The following is a 16,070-nucleotide window of genomic DNA, read 5'->3' on the forward strand; positions in this document are numbered from 1 at the left end:
TATTAATCTGCCCAATACCATTGACCTGCACCCAATCCATACCTTGCCCATTCAGATACCTATCCTAATTCCTTTTAAATATTGAAATCAAACCCACATCCACCACTTCCACTGGCAGTTCATTCCACACTCTCACTGCCCTCTGAGTGAAGAAACTCCCCCTCAAGCTCCTCTTAAATATTTCACCATTCACCCTTAACTCATGACCTTTAGTTCTAGTCTGAGTGGAAAAAGCCTGCTTGCATCTACCCAATCTATATCTCTATCACATCTCCCCTCATTCTTCTACGCTCCAGGGAGTAAAGTCCTACCCAAGTCGCCCTTTACCTATTACTCAAGTCCTCTTGCACTGGCAATATCCTTGTGAATTTTCTTGACACTTTCAATCTTACTGTCATTTTTCCCAGTCTACAGGTGACCAGAACTGAACACAATCCTCCAATTTAGGCTTCACTGGTATATTATACAAACATCAAGATTAGCTTTATTTGTTACATTGAAACACAGTGGGATGCGTTTTTTAGATCAACAGCCAACTTCACAGGAGGATCTGCAAGTCTCACCATCCTTCTGGCACCAATGTATCATGCCCACAACTTACCAACCCTGCCCTCTACATCGTTGGAACTTGGGAGGAAAAGAGAGCACCGGGAGGAGAGAACATACAAACTTTTTATACTCAGCGGCAGGAATTGAACACCAATCGCTGTTTGCTGTAAATTTTTGTGTAAACTGCTACCCACCATACCAGCTACAGTAGCTTTAGATTAAGAACATAGAACAGTACAGTACAATACTGGCCTTTTAGCCCTTCATCTTTTGCTGACTCGTAACCTGCTTTAAAATCAATAAAAAGACTTCCCTCTTACAAATACCCTCCATTTTTGCTATTGTTCCTGTTGTCTAAGAGTTCTTTAAATGCCCTTCATGTATCTGCCTCTAGTACCACTGCCTGGCAACACATTCCATGCACACACTACTCTCTGTGCAAAAACAAACTACCTCTGACATCCCCCCCCCCCACCGTACTTTCCTTCAATCACCTTAAACTTATGCCCCTTGCATTAGCCATTCCCGCTTTGGGAAAAAATTCTCCTGCTGTCCAATTGATCTATGCCTCTTATTATCTTGTACACTGTGCAGAAGTCTTAAGCTCCCAAGCAATATACAGTAAATGTGCCTAAGACTTTTGCACAGAATTATATATAAACATTCACTACCACCAACAGTTGTGGAGGCCAAGTCACTGGGTATATTTACAGTGGAGGTTTATTTATTAGTGTTGGGCAAGTGGCCAACTGGTTAAGGCATTCGTCTAGTTACCTCAAGATCACTAGTTCAAGCCTCAGCTGTGGCAGCGTGTTTGTGTCCTTGAGCGAGGCACTTAACCACACATTGCTCTAGTGTCTGTGTGAGGAGTGGCGCCCCACACAGACTTCCAATCTGCCCCTTGTAAGGCATGAAAATGCCCGACACAGGCCTCTCAGGGTCTGAGTCGACATTCCCCTCCCTTATTCATTTATTGATATACAGGCAGATTTGGCCTTTCCGGCCCTTCGAGCCACACTGCCCAAGAACCCCCTAATTTAATCTGAGCCTAATCACAAGACAATTTACATTGACCAATTGACCTACCAACTGGTACAGCTTTGGATTGTGGGAAGGAACCAGAGCACCCGGGGAAAACCCATGTGCTCACGGGGAGAAGGTACGAACTCCTGACAGGCAGCAGTGGGAATTGAAGCTGGGCCGCCTGTACTGTAAAGCATTGTGCTAACCACTGCACTATTAAGTCCCCCCATAGGCTGATAGGTTCTTGATTAGTCAGAGTGTCAAAGGCAATGGGAGAAGGCAGGAGAATGGGGTTGATAGGATTAATAAATCAGCCATGATTTAATGATGGAACAGATTCGATGGGCTGAATGGCTTACTTCTACTCCTATGCCTTCTGTTCTTATGGAAGAGTTTGCAAGTTGCACTGGCTTCAATTGTCATTTTCACGGGAAGGTATCCATTGATGAATAAAACTTACTTTAATAGGAGTGAGAGATGATACTTGTTTGCTGGAATGCTACTTGAATCTTTTGTGTTATATGGAGGCATTAGAGTGGGAAAATGGAATGGTGGAGTAGTCTTGGAGGGGCGAATGGCCTATTCTACTCCTACATTTTATGGTCTTGTGGTTAAATATCATGCAAGACAAACTTTTCGCTCTATCTCGGCACATGTGACAATAATAAAGTCATTCATTGAATTGTCCTGCTTCTGGTAGACTTGTCAAGACTGAGAGTGAAAATTTGGCAAATTACATTTGGTGTATATGCCAGGACACACCTTACCCGATGGGTGATTCTTCATTTTTTACTCAAAGCTCAACAGCGTTTTGCCTGACTGTTTTAAAACACCTGGATTTTTAATGTCGTTGAAGACCCATCATTATTGACCCTACCAGCTGTGAAAAACTGTCCCAATGGTTTCCCATGGGGATAATTACTTCAAATGAATTAACTGAACTTGCATTTAAAGCTACTGGTTGGCTGAGATCCACATAATCAATTTTTAAGTTTATTTGGAGAGGAGTGAAGTCAAAGTATTTACATTTTTAACAAGTGAGTTGAAGTATTTTGAAAGTAAAGCCACTCCCCCCCCCCCATTTCACTAGCCTGAAAATGCACTAATAACACAATATCATTGGGGCTCCTTGGTAACGTAGCGGTTATCGTACTGCTCAAAGTGTCAGAGTTCAGAGTTCAATTCAGGCGCCATCTGTAAAAATCTTGTACATTATTCCTGTAACCACGTGGGTTTCCTCTAGATGCTCTGGTTTCCTCCCACAATCCAAAGATGTACCAGTTAGGTTAATTGGTCAGTGTAAATTGCTCTGTGAGTGGGCTAGGGTTAAGTCAGTGGGTTGCTGGGCAGTATGGGTCGTTGGGCTGGAAGGGCCTATTCCACATTGTATCTCTAAAAAAGATTTTAAAAGTGATGAAGGGTCCTAACGAAGTGTCTCAGCCCAAAATGTTGACTGTTTATAACTTCCCATAACTGTTGCCTGACCTGTTGAATCCCTCCAGCATCTGATATGTGTTATTCTGGGCTTATGATGTCTTAAACACAAGAGATTCTGCAGATGCTGGAAATCCAGAGCAACACACACAAAATACTGGAGGAACTCAGCAGGTCAGACAGCATCTATGGAGAGGAATAAACAGTTGACGTTTCGGACCGAGACTTATAATCGGGACTGGTCTCATGCTGAAACATTGAATGTTTATCCTTTTCCATAGATGCTGCCTGACCTGTTGAGTTCCTCCAGCATTTTGTGTATGTGTGAGTGTGTGTTGATCTGCAAAATCTCTTGTGTTTAAAAACATATCCAGTGCTATCTTTCCTGGATGTGGCCAGAATCATTCATTTTCCAGTCATCCCAGGGTAGAGGTAATGCTTCAGTAATCTCCATTATTAGAAAGCTTTTGAGTGCATGTGGTGAGTTTAAGTGACAAGAAAGAAAAAACGGAGAGAAAGGGAATGATTAATCAAAGGTACCTCCTCAGAGACAGGAGATAGATTCTTCATTTGTTATTTATAATTATATAAATATGGAAACACTTTGAACTGAACGAACTCCCTGAGGCTTTCCTTCTTTGAACATACTACAGTTATCTGATAATTCGCAAACTTATTGACATTCTTAATTTCTCTTAACTTTTAACAATACACTGATAAAAGGCACTAAGGCTGGAATTTTCTTCCTGAATTTTTTTTTAAGCTTCCTGTTTAAGAAGATAAGTGGATGTGACATCTTTTCAAAAATTATATTGTAGACACAATGTTAGCATTCATTTGAAGAGGACTAGAAAATAAAAGCAAGGATGTCATGCTGAGGTTTTATAAGGCATTGGTCAAACTGCACTTGGAGCTCTTCCTTCAGTTAGTCCTGACGAAGGGTCTCGGCCCGAAACGTCGACTGTACCTCTTCCTAGAGATGCTGCCTGGCCTGCTGTGTTCACCAGCAACTTTGGTGTGTGTTGCTTGAATTTCCAGCATCTGCAGAGTTCCTCGTGTTTATGTTGCCCATGTAACAAGCTCCCCCTCTCCACACAGCTGATGAATCAAAAGGAACAGCAGAGACTGATACAGTTTGGTACCAGTGGCATGACAGGAGTTGACAGTCAGTAATATAGGACTGTCTAAGGGACTCCAGCTCAAATTTCTCCTCGGGGTTTACTCCCAAAGCATTCAAGCCTTCCCCATAGGTGGGTACAGCAGCAAGGCAGTGGAGGATTGAAATCAGAGCTTTCCTTCTCCTAGAACCATGTCTTACAAGTCCCATCTGCTCGGAGCAACAGGTTTTAAGACCCACGGCCCGAAACATTGTTCGTTTCCATGGATGCTACCCGATCTGCTGAGTTCCTCCAGTGTGTTGTGCATGTTGCTTTGACCCCAGCATCTGCGGAGTATTTTGTATTAACACAGCATGTGCACAATTTACTAATCCTAACCCATACATCTTTGGAATGTGGGAGAAAGCCTACCCGGTCCCAGGGAGAGAATACAAACTCTTTACAGAGGGTGGCATAATACGAACAACAGTAGGTCTTGTGGAGAGAAAAAAAAATACATTTCAGCTCAAAAGGTTATACTTAAAAGTTCTAAGATTTATTATCAAAGTACAATACATATATATCACTATATACTACCCTGAAATTCATTTTCTTGTGGGCATTCATAGTAGATACAAATTAGCATGGCAGAATCAATGAAAAACTGCACATGACAAAGACAAACAGCCAACGTACAAGAGACAACACCCTGTGCAAAAATAAATAATAATAATAATGATAATGATAATATTATATTAAACAATTATTCACAAAATCTTGCTTTAAAATGGTGGTGAATGGTGGTGCTGGCTCGAAAGGCTGAATGGCCCACTCCTGCACCTATTGTCTATTGTCTATTGTCTAAATTATATTATAACCAATCAGTTATTACAGATAAGACAATCCATACTAACCACCTGGATATAATATTACAGGATAAGCAAGCAAGAACAACTTAGTTATTAGATGTAGCCACTCCAAACACACATAACATACAGAAATCTGCAAGACAAAAACGCCAGAAATATGCTGAATTAAATGAGGAAATTGAAAGACTATGGAACATGGATAGGTATACATTGTCCCAGCAGTAGAAACATAGAAAACTGACAGCACAATACAGGCCTACTAGCCCACAAAGTTGTGCCGAACATGTACTTACTTTAGAAATTACTTAGGGTTATCCATAGCCCTCTATTGTTCTAAGCTCCATATACATATTGAAGAGTCTCTTAAAAGCCTCCAGCACTGTCACCGGCAGCCCATTCCACACACTCACCACTCTCTGCATAAAAAACTTACCCCTGACATCTCCTCTGTACCTACTTCCAAGCAGCTTAAAACTGTGCCCTCTCATCTTAGCCATTTCAACCCTGGGAAAAAGCCTCTGACTATTCACATGATCAATGCCTCTCATCATCTTATACACCTCTATCAGGTCACCTCTCATCCTCCGCCACTCCAAGGAGAAAAGGCCAAGCTCACTCAACCTATACTCACAAGGCATGCTCGCCAATCTCGGCAACATCCTTGTAAAAATCCTCTGCACCCTTTCTATAGTTTCCACATCCTTCTTGTAGTGAGGTGACCAGAACTGAGTACAGTACTCCAAGTGGGTTCTGAACAAGGTCCTAATAAGCTGTAACATTGCCTCTTGTCTCTTAAACTCAATCCCACGCTTGATAAAGGCCAATGCACCGTATGCCTTCTTAACCACACAGTCAACCTACGCAGCAGCTTTGAGTGTCCTGACTTGGACCCCAAGATCCCTCTGATCCTCCACACTGCCAAGAGTCTTACCATTAATACGATATTCTGCCATCATATTTGACCTACCAAAATGAACAACCTCACACTTATCTGGGTTGAACTCCATCTGCCACTTCTCAGCCCAGTTTTGCATCCTATCGACAACCCACTGTAACCTCTGACAGCCCTCCACACTATCAACAACACCCCCAACCTTTGTGTCATCAGCAAACTTACTAACCCATCCCTCCACTTCCTCATCCAGGTCATTTATAAAATTCATGAAGAGTAGGGGTCCTAGAACAGATCCCTGAGGCACACCACTGGTGACCGAACTCCATGCAAAATATGACCCGTCTACAACCACTCTTTGCCTTCTGTGGGCAAGCCAGTTTTGGATCCACAAAGCAAAGTCCCCTTGCATCCCATGCCTCCTTACTTTCTCAATAAGCCTGCATGGCTTGCTGAAACCCATATACATTACATTTACTGCTCTACCTTCATCAATGTGTTTAGTCACATCCTCAAAAAATTCAATCAGGCTCATAAGGCACAACCTGCCTTTAACAAAGCCATGCTGACTATTCCTAATCATATCATGCCTCTCCAAATGTTCATAAATCCTGCCTCTCAGGATCTTGTCCAGCAACTTATCAACCACTGAAGTAAGACTCACTGGTCTATAATTTCCTGGGCTATCTCTACTCCCTTTCTTGAATAAGGGAGCAACATCTGCAATCCTCCAATCCTCCAGAACCTCTCCTGTCCTCATTGATGATGCAGAGATCATTGCCAGGGGCTCAGCAGTCTCCTCCCTCGCCTCCCACAGTAAACTGGGGTATATCTCAACCAGTCCCGGTAACTTATGCAACTTGATGCTTTCCAAAAGCTCCATCACATCCTCTTTTTTTAATCTCTATATGCTCAAGCTTTCCAGTCCGCTGTAAGTCATCCCTACGATTGCCAAGAAGCAAAGTACTCATTAATCTATGGTTCTATTCCGTGTGCAGGTCAGTGGGACTAGGCAGAAAATGGTTCGGCACAGCCAAGAAGGGCCAAAGGGCCTGTTTCTGTGCTGTAGTTTCTACGGTTCTATGGTTCTATAAGTACTTCTGCTATCTCCTCCGGTTCCATACACACTTTTCCACTGTCACACTTGATTGGTTCTATTCTCTCACGTCTTACCCTCTTCCTCTTCACATACTTGTAGAATGCCCTGGGGTTTTCCTTATTCCTGTCCACCAAGGCATTCTCATGGCCCCTCCTGGCTCTCCTAATTTCATTCTTAAGCTCCTTCCTGCTAGCCTCATAATCTTATAGATCTCCATCATTTTTGAACTTTTTTTGAACCTTTCGTAAGCTTTTCTTTTCATCTTGACTATATTTTTTACAGCCTTTGTACACCACGGTTCCCGTACCCTGCCATCCTTTCCCTGTCTCATTGGAACGTACCTATACAGAACCTTATGCAAATAAGAAATAACTGTAATTGGTATCATTCCAAAGTCACTACATAATAGCGTTGAACATTGGACCCATGCAACAATATTTAGGTAAATCTCCAAAAAGCCATGGTATTAAGCACCACTAGAATAGTCCAAAAGTTTCTAGCAGTTGAGCAATTAACGTGTTTGACTATGCCTGTACCTCAGATTTTACCAGCTTGAACTGAGAAAAATTAAAATTAATTATAATAAATAGATAAGCAATAAATATTGTGAACACATGTTGTAGAGTCCTTAAGAGTAAGTGCATAGTTTGTAGAATAGTTCAATGTTGATGTGAGTGAAGTTACTCCCTCTGGTTCAAGTGGCTTATGGTTGAGGGGTAATAATGGTTCCTGAAGCTGGTTGTGTGAATCTTACAGCTACTGTACCTCCTCCCCGACAACAGCAGCAAGAAGAGATTTTACCCAGTCTGAAATGTTAGCTTTGTTTCCCTCATCCACAGACACTGCCTATCCTGTTGAGCATTTGCAGTGTTTTCCATTTTTATTTCAGATTTCTAGCATCTGCAGCATTTTTGCCTGAAATGTTTTGGAGTCTGCATGTCAGTTTCACCCCTCAGAAACATACGGTGAATTCTGGTGCTGCCCTCTGCAGACAAAAGCCTCTAAAATATTTTTTTCTTATGTGGTTAATAATAATAATTTATTTATAGAGCACTTTTCATACAGATGATGAAGTTCAAAGTGTTTTAAATGGAATAAAGTGTAAACATGTGAAGATGTTAGTTAGGTTTTGAGTTGGTATTTAAAAGTGTCAGCTGAGTCTACATCCCTGATATTTTAATGTATTGTGTTCCATAGCTTAGGAGAGTAGTGCAAAACTGCTGACCTGACAATTATCTTTTGAGGAAGATAGTTTAAATTTAAGAGACCAATGGACAAAGACCTGAGAACTCAAGCAAGATTATAAAACAAAAACAATTCTGTGATGTTCTCCTAGCCCAGACCACTGAGAGCTTTAAAAAGAAATTAAGAGATGGAGTTCAAATATCTGGTGCAGAAATCACTGATTGCATTACAATCTGAAATGAAAATAAGTTGTCATTTGAAAGGTTGTGTGATTGACATAAAAACATCTGTCAATGCAGGAATGACCAAAATGGGAACAATTACAGTATATTAAATGATATACTGTATCACAAAACAACATAATCAACACACACAAGTGCCTGTTGCAGACTGTTCCATTTAAAATCTCATAAATTCACCACATCGCTGCCAAATTATATTTAGGGTATACTTTCTGGTCACAATGGCCAGTAGTGGAGGAGCAGAATAAGAGCTGAGAGAGTAGGAAATCTACTTCAAATGTACAATTAAGATCTGCTTTGCCGAAGAACTTAGCTGCTATGTTTTCTGCTTACACTGGGCCTCAGGGCAGAACCATGCATCATGAAGGTTAAATGGGTGGGAGTTTTAATTACACATTTATTTTTCAGAAACAGGTTAAAATATGATATAGGCATAGAACATAGAACACTACAGCACTGCACAGGCCCTTCAACCCACAATGTTGAGCTTACTTACTCTAAGATCAATCTAACCCTTCTCTCCTACATAGCCTTCAATTTTTCTTTCATCCATGTGCTTATGCAGAGAAAGGATCAGCATGGGTGTGGACAAAATATGTCCAGAGGGGCAGGTAGTCAGACAGTGTATACGTATCTTGCAAACCCTTCAGTAGTTGCATAGACACCTGAAGAGTAGACTATCTGTTGGATGGAGGTGACCAACAACTCTGATAGAGGCAGATGCCAAGTCTTTAAGCTCACCGGTGGGAGGTAGTGCTTTAGCACTGCTGGCCCACCACCTCGAAGGAGTCTTGATCATAAGCGGGCCGAAACTCCTGAAGACAGGTGGCAGATCAACTGATGATCCCACTGGTGATAGCACAGGACAGTTAACATCTTAGTCCACATGTATCTTTAACTCTGTAAGATTCTCTTAAATGCCCCTAAATTACCTGCTTCCACCACCACCCCTGGCAGGGCATTCCATGCATGTTAAAAACCTCTGACATCCCTTCTGTTCTTTTCTCCAAGTACCATAAAGCTTCCCCCTTAGTCCCCTTCTCCTTCCCTTTCTCCCTTGGTCCACTCTCCTCTCTTATCAGATTCTTTCTTCTCCAGCCCTTGACCTTTCCTACCCATCACTTTCCACCTAGCCTCCTTCCCTTCCCTCGAACTTTTTATCTAGGTATCTCCCCTCTTCCTTCTCAGCCCTGAGGAAGGGTCTCCGCCCAAATCTTCAACTACTTGTTCATTTCCATAGATGCCCCCTGTCCTGCTGAGTTCCTCCAGCATTATGCCCCTCATAATAGTCATTCCTGCCCTGAAAAGAAGCCCCTGACCATCAACGTAATCTATGACTTTTATCATCTTGTACGCTTCGGTCAAAGTTGAAAAAAAATGTGATCTAGAATTGATTGCTACCTTGTAGGGAAGAGTTTAATCAAACTATAAAGGTTTCTCACCTCATGCATTGAAAAGGTTGGACCTAAGATGGTAAAGGGGTGGGGATAGGCTGAGGTGTAATGTAAGTGCTTCTTTTATAGAGGGAAACATCTCAATTATCATTCTAAAAACTCTGGCATCTAGGATGTGAGAAGATCCAAAATGTTTTAATACTTTGAAACAACTGGGATCCACGGACCCTTCGTTTAATGGTATTAGACTATAAGAGCATAAGATTTAGGAGCAGAAATAGTCCATTTGGCCCATTGAATCTACTCCACCATTTCATCATTGCTGACCCATTTTCCCTCTCAACCCCAATCTCCTGCCTTCTCCCCGTGTCCTTTCATGCCCTGACTAATAAGAATCTATCAACCTCTGCCTTAAATATACCCAATGATGTGGCCTACATAGCTATCTGTGGCAATGAATTCCACAGATTCACCACTTTCTGGCTAAAGAAATTCATCTTCATCTCTGTTTTAAGAGAACGCCTTTCTATCCTGTGACTGTGTCCTCTGGTCTTAGACTCCCCCACCATAGGAAGCAAAGTCTCCACATTCACTCTATTAAGGCCTTTCAACATTTGATAGGTTTCAATGAGGTCACCCCTCATACTTCTGAATTCCAGTGAGTTCAGGCCCAGAGCCATCAAACACTCCTCATATAACAAGCATTTCAATCCCAGAATCATTTTCATTAACCTCCCTTGGACTCTGTCCAATGCCAGCACATCCTTTCTTAGATAAGGGGCCCAAAACTGCTCACAATACTCCAAAGTGAGGCTACACCAGTGCGAAATGAATCTCAACATTACACCTTTGTTTTTATATTCCAGCCTTCTTGAAATTAATGCTAACATCGCATTTGACTTTCTCACCATCGATCAAACTTGTAAATTAACTTTTAGGGAATCCTGCATGAGGACTCCCAAGTCACTTTGCACCTCAGATGTTTGAACTTCCTCACCATTTAGAAAATGGTCTCCACTTTTCTTCATAGTCCATAGTATAAAAAAGGTTGGGAACCCCTTGCTTAATGTCAATTCCAGAAGACAAGTGTAAAGGAGAATGAAATAATTGTTACTCCGGATCTGATGAAGCACAAAAAAACACAATAAAGAATGCAGTAATAAAAAAAAAGATAGCTTATACACATAGATTGTACACAAAGTAGCACTAGGTACAGAAGAGTTTGTACATAAGGTGATTGACAGGAAATGATAAAGTAGAGGTGGCTGGGGCTGAGGAAGGGTAGGTTTGTGGGTGGAGGTGTTGATCAGCCTCACTGCTTGGGAAAAGTAACTGTTTTTGAGTCTGGTGATCTTAGTATGGATGCTACGTAGCTTCCTCCCTGATGGGAGTGTGAGAAGCCAAGTTAATAAAGAATCCTGAAGCAATGTGTTAACAAAGTTAAACTGAATGAATGGGTTGATTTTGAAATGTTCCAACCACAGCATTTCATGGTTGACAGGAGAGAATGATAGAATGGCTTGGGAGGACAGCAATCAGAGTTGGATTACCTGCATGTGTCAGTGCCAACAGCTGTACTGAAAGGCCGTGACACGCCTACCTAACACGGGCTGTGAACGACTGCTCCTGTGGATTCCAGATCAGCAGGCAGCCAGGATCACAGATGTGCCATTAGCTACAAGAACAACAGCCAACCAACAATATCAGGGGAAAAATCAAATGCCAATCAAGATCAAAATCCATGTCAGTATACTTGCTGCTGACTCCCTTGGGACTAGTGCTGATTTCTACTTCAGTGTCAGTTGAAACAAGTGTCTGATTTTTTATTAGTTGCTTAGCATTTTTATTCCTTGTTCATTTGAATAATAATGGCAATCTTAAACGAAGTCACTAGACTGAATATTTGAAACGCGTTAAGGCTTGGACAAACTTAGGCTGTTTTAATCATCAAGGACCCCCACCATCCAAGTCTTTCTCTCTTCTCGCTGCTGCCATCAAGAAGGAGGTACAGGAGCTTTAGGTTCCACACCAGCAGGTTCAGCAACAGTTGTTACCCATCAACCATCAGGGTCTTGAGGGGATAGCTTCACTCACCACAACTACAAGAGGACATGGCTTTAAGGTAAGGGGTGGCAAGTTCAAGGGGGATATTAGAGGAAGGTTTTTTACTCAGAGAGTGGTTGGTGCGTGGAATGCACTGCCTGAGTCAGTGGTGGAGGCAGATACACTGGTGAAGTTTAGGAGACTACTAGACGGGTAAATGGTGGAATCTGAGTGGGGGCTTATATGGGAGGCAGGGTTTGAGGGTCGGCACAATATTGTGGGCCGAAGGGCCTGTACTGTGCTGTACTATTCTATGTTCTATGTTCTATGTTCTAACTCTGAACTGGTCCCAAATCCTATCGAGTCACTTTCAAGGATTCTTCATCTCATATTCTTGATCTTTATTGCTTATTTATTTACTATAAATATTAATTTTGTATTTGCACAGTTTGTTGTCTCTTGCACGTTTGTCTGTCTTTGTTGTGTGTTTTTATATTGATTCTATTGTGTTTCTTTGTATCTACAGTGAATGCGAGCAAGAAAATGTATCTCAGGGTTGTATATGCTGACATGCACAATATATACTTTGACAATCAATTTACTTTGTACTTTGAACTTTGAGGAACAGAGAAGGCTCTGGGGGAGACCAGAAAGAGGTTTGTAAGATCGTGGGAAGCCCAGATAGAGTTAAGCAACTGGTGCATTTTGTTTTTACCAGAATTGAAATATTTAATACCTGAGGGTATCCCACTCCCATCAGGGAAGAAACCATGCAGCATCCACGCCAGGACAACCAAAATCAAAAACAGTTACTTCCCGCAAGGCACCAGACTGATTGACACACCTACCCATCCCACCACACCCCCAACCACCAGTACATACACGTCAGCTAGTGTCACTTTATGTACATACAATCAGTCAGCGTATGTAACAATTACTTGTACGTTGTGTTTTATAGGATTTCTTTTATATTTATATTGGTCGGCTGGAGGCACAGTGAGATCAATGCCGGGCTCGAGAACGGAGGTTCCCGAGTTCGATCCAGTGACAGGCCGCCCCCGTGTGCTCTCTCCATGCGCGCCAGGTTGATGTCGAGCTCGCAACTCGGACTCGTAAAATAATACTGCGAATTGACTGTGCGAGGAGTGGCGCCCCACACAGCCTTTCAAACTGTGCCTTGTAAGGCATGAAGATGCCCGACGCTGGCCTCTCAGGCCTGAGTCGACATCACCATCATTTATATTTATAATTATTGTGCTTTTTACTATGTTTGTACTGCTGATTGTGCTTTGATTGTACTGCATTGGGTCTTGAGTAACAATCATTTTATTCTCCTTTATACTAGTTTACGGAAATATAACAATAAACAATGTTGAATCTTGAATGTATATATTTTATTTATTTTTATTTTTATTTATTGTGTGAAAAATAGGCCCTCTGGCCCTTCGAGCAGCACCGCCCAACAGCTCCCGATTTAACCCTAGCCTAATCTCAGTACAATTTACAATGACCAATTAACCGACTAACTGGTACACCTTTGTACTGTGGAAGGAGACCAGAGAACCCGGAGAAAACCCACGCATTCCAAAGGGAGTATGTTCGAATTCCTTACAGAAGACACTAGGATTGAACGCCAAACTCCGATATCCTGAGCTGTAATAGCGTCAGCAAACCACTGCGCTACCTCGGTGATGAGAGGGGACAAGTTCAAGGAGCATTTGGAAGGCGAGGCAATTTACTTTACACAAGGAGTGGTGGGCGCCTGGAATGCGCTGCCTGTGCTGGTGGAGGCATACGATTAGGACATTGAAGAGGCTTTTAGATAAGCAGATGAATGTGTGAGTAATTGAAGAAAATGGACATTTTATTGGCAGAAGGGATTAGTTTAATTAGATTATTTTAGTTGATATTCTGTCTGGGTTTTCTCAAACCTGATGAAAGGAACATTGATTTTTCTACTTCCAGTGATTTCTCCCCCTCCAATTCTCTCTTTAACCATTCCCTACTCTGTCTTTCCTCTTTCCCCTTCTCTTCTCAACTGCTTTTCACCTCCCTCTGAAGCCTCTCCTCCATTCCTTTCTCCAATGGTCCACTCTCCTCTCCTATCAGATTCCTTCTTCAGCCCTTTGCCTCTTCAACCTATCATCTCCCAACTTCCCACCATATCCCTACCTTCTCCCTCACCTGGTCTCACCCAGCATCTGTCAACTGGTACTCCGTCCCCTACTGCCCACCTTCTTATTCCCCCTTCCTTTCCCAATGAAGGGTCTTGGACTGAAATGTCCATCGATGCTGCTTGATCCGCTGAGTTCCTCTAGCATTTTGTGTGAGTTCTTCTGGATTTCCAGCATCTACAGAATTAGTTGTGTTTGCAGACTGTAACTCATATTTTGAAGCTTTATTATGTAAGAGATTAGTTTAGTTGTCCGTTTGATTACTAATTTAATTGGTTCAGCAAAACATTGTGGGCCAAAGGCCCTGTTCCTGTAATGTACTGTTCTATGTTCTATGTACGAAAAACTATATACCATGACATTAGTAAAGCAATATTGGTCCAGCTGTCCAGAAGCTTGGACATAGGTGTAGCTTTAAGAATCATCTTTAAAAAGAAAGGTAGACAGGTGGCAAGCTCAAGGGTGAAATTCCAGGGCATGAAATCTTGGCTACTGAAAATATGATCACTAACAACAGGACAAAAGGCACAAGGTAATGCTGCAGCTCCAGAAAACTCTGGTTAGACCACACTTGGAGTTTCATGTTCGGTTCTGGTTGCCTCATTATGGTAAGGATGTGGAAGCGTTAGAGAGGGTGCAGAGGAGCTTTACCAGGATCCTGCCTGGATTAGACAGCATGTCTAATTAGGAAAGGTTGAGCGAGCTAGGGTTTTTTCCTTTGGAGAGAAAGAGAATGAGAGGTGACTTGATAGAAGTACACAAGATGATTAAGAATGGTAGATTGAGTGATGAGCAGAAATGGCTAATACAAGTATAATTTTAAGGTATTTGGAGGAAAATATAGGAGATGTTAGAGGTTTGTTTTTTACACAGAGAGTGGTGGATGCGTGGAACATGCTGCCAGGAATAGTGGTAGAGTCAGATGCATTAGGAACATGTAAACCACTCTTAGATAGACACATAGAAGAAAGAAAAATGGAGTGCTACATGGGAAGGAAGGGTTAGGTAGATCTTGGAGTAGGTTAAAGAGTTGGCACAATATCATGTGCCTGTTTTGCTGTTGTTGCTCTGTTGCTTGCTGTATTCTGTTTTGTTGTTTTCTGTCAAGCATTGTGAGCATGATATTTAGAGCCGGAATTTGTGACGACGCTTGTGGGCTGCCCCCAGCACATCATTACATCGTGTTGGTTGTTCACACAAACAATCCATTTCACCGTATGTTTTGATGTCCGTGTGCTAAATAATAGAACCTGAATCCAAATCTAAATGAATCTAAATCTTTAAAGACGTACAGTTTTAGTAAGAGTGAACATGCTACTTTGGTACTGGAAGCATGGTGACAATCTTCAGACTGTGTTGGTGGTTGATGTAAAACAATGCATTTCAGTGTAGATTTCAATGTGTCAATGTACTGTACGTGTGACAGATAAAGCTAATGTTTATCTTCAAAGTCCAGGAAGTGGTCAACAGGACAAAATGGATTTCGTTTCCATGTGTTCTGCTGGGGAAATCACTGGCCCCTGCCACTGCAAGGTCACCAGAAATGCAGGACAAAATAGGGACCAAAGTACATTCAGTGGAAGCCACTGCCTTGTTAATTGATCCATTAATGGGCAGACGCGTTAACTTATTATAATGTGTAAATGGATAATTAAAGTCAATGGCCAGGGATGTCTCATCTGGCAAATGAGTCTCTCCCTTACCTAGAATTGTCACGGACTTCCCTCATCTAAGCACTACAGCAGGCATAATTTTAAAATTAATTTACTGTGATTAAGTGTAAATAGACAGCGTGAAAAAAACCTATTAATCATTAGCAGGCGGACTGAGGGGGAGGATAGAGCTGATATGCTAAGAGTGACCGTAACACCCTGTACACCAAAAATTAGTCAATCTTTGGATGTCACTTTGAAAAGGAATATTCAAAGTGTATATTGTTAAAATAGAAAGGTGGTTGGGAAGCAGTACTTAGTTTTGTATTAGCTCAATAATATTAAGTGTATTATTTGGAAAGACACAATATACAGTATTGTGCAAAAGTCTTAGGTACCCTAGCTATATATATGTGC

At 41.8% G+C, this 16,070-nt stretch overlaps 1 protein-coding gene across 3 annotated transcripts in view; it reads left to right on the forward strand.

Moving 5' to 3' along the window:
• Positions 1 to 16,070, forward strand: part of dcc (DCC netrin 1 receptor) — a 1,425,388-nt gene that overhangs the window by 1,006,398 nt on the left and 402,920 nt on the right. The window lies entirely within an intron of this gene.

This window comes from Mobula hypostoma, chromosome 3 (genome assembly GCF_963921235.1).
Source record: "Mobula hypostoma chromosome 3, sMobHyp1.1, whole genome shotgun sequence".
Lineage (NCBI taxonomy): Eukaryota > Metazoa > Chordata > Chondrichthyes > Myliobatiformes > Myliobatidae > Mobula > Mobula hypostoma.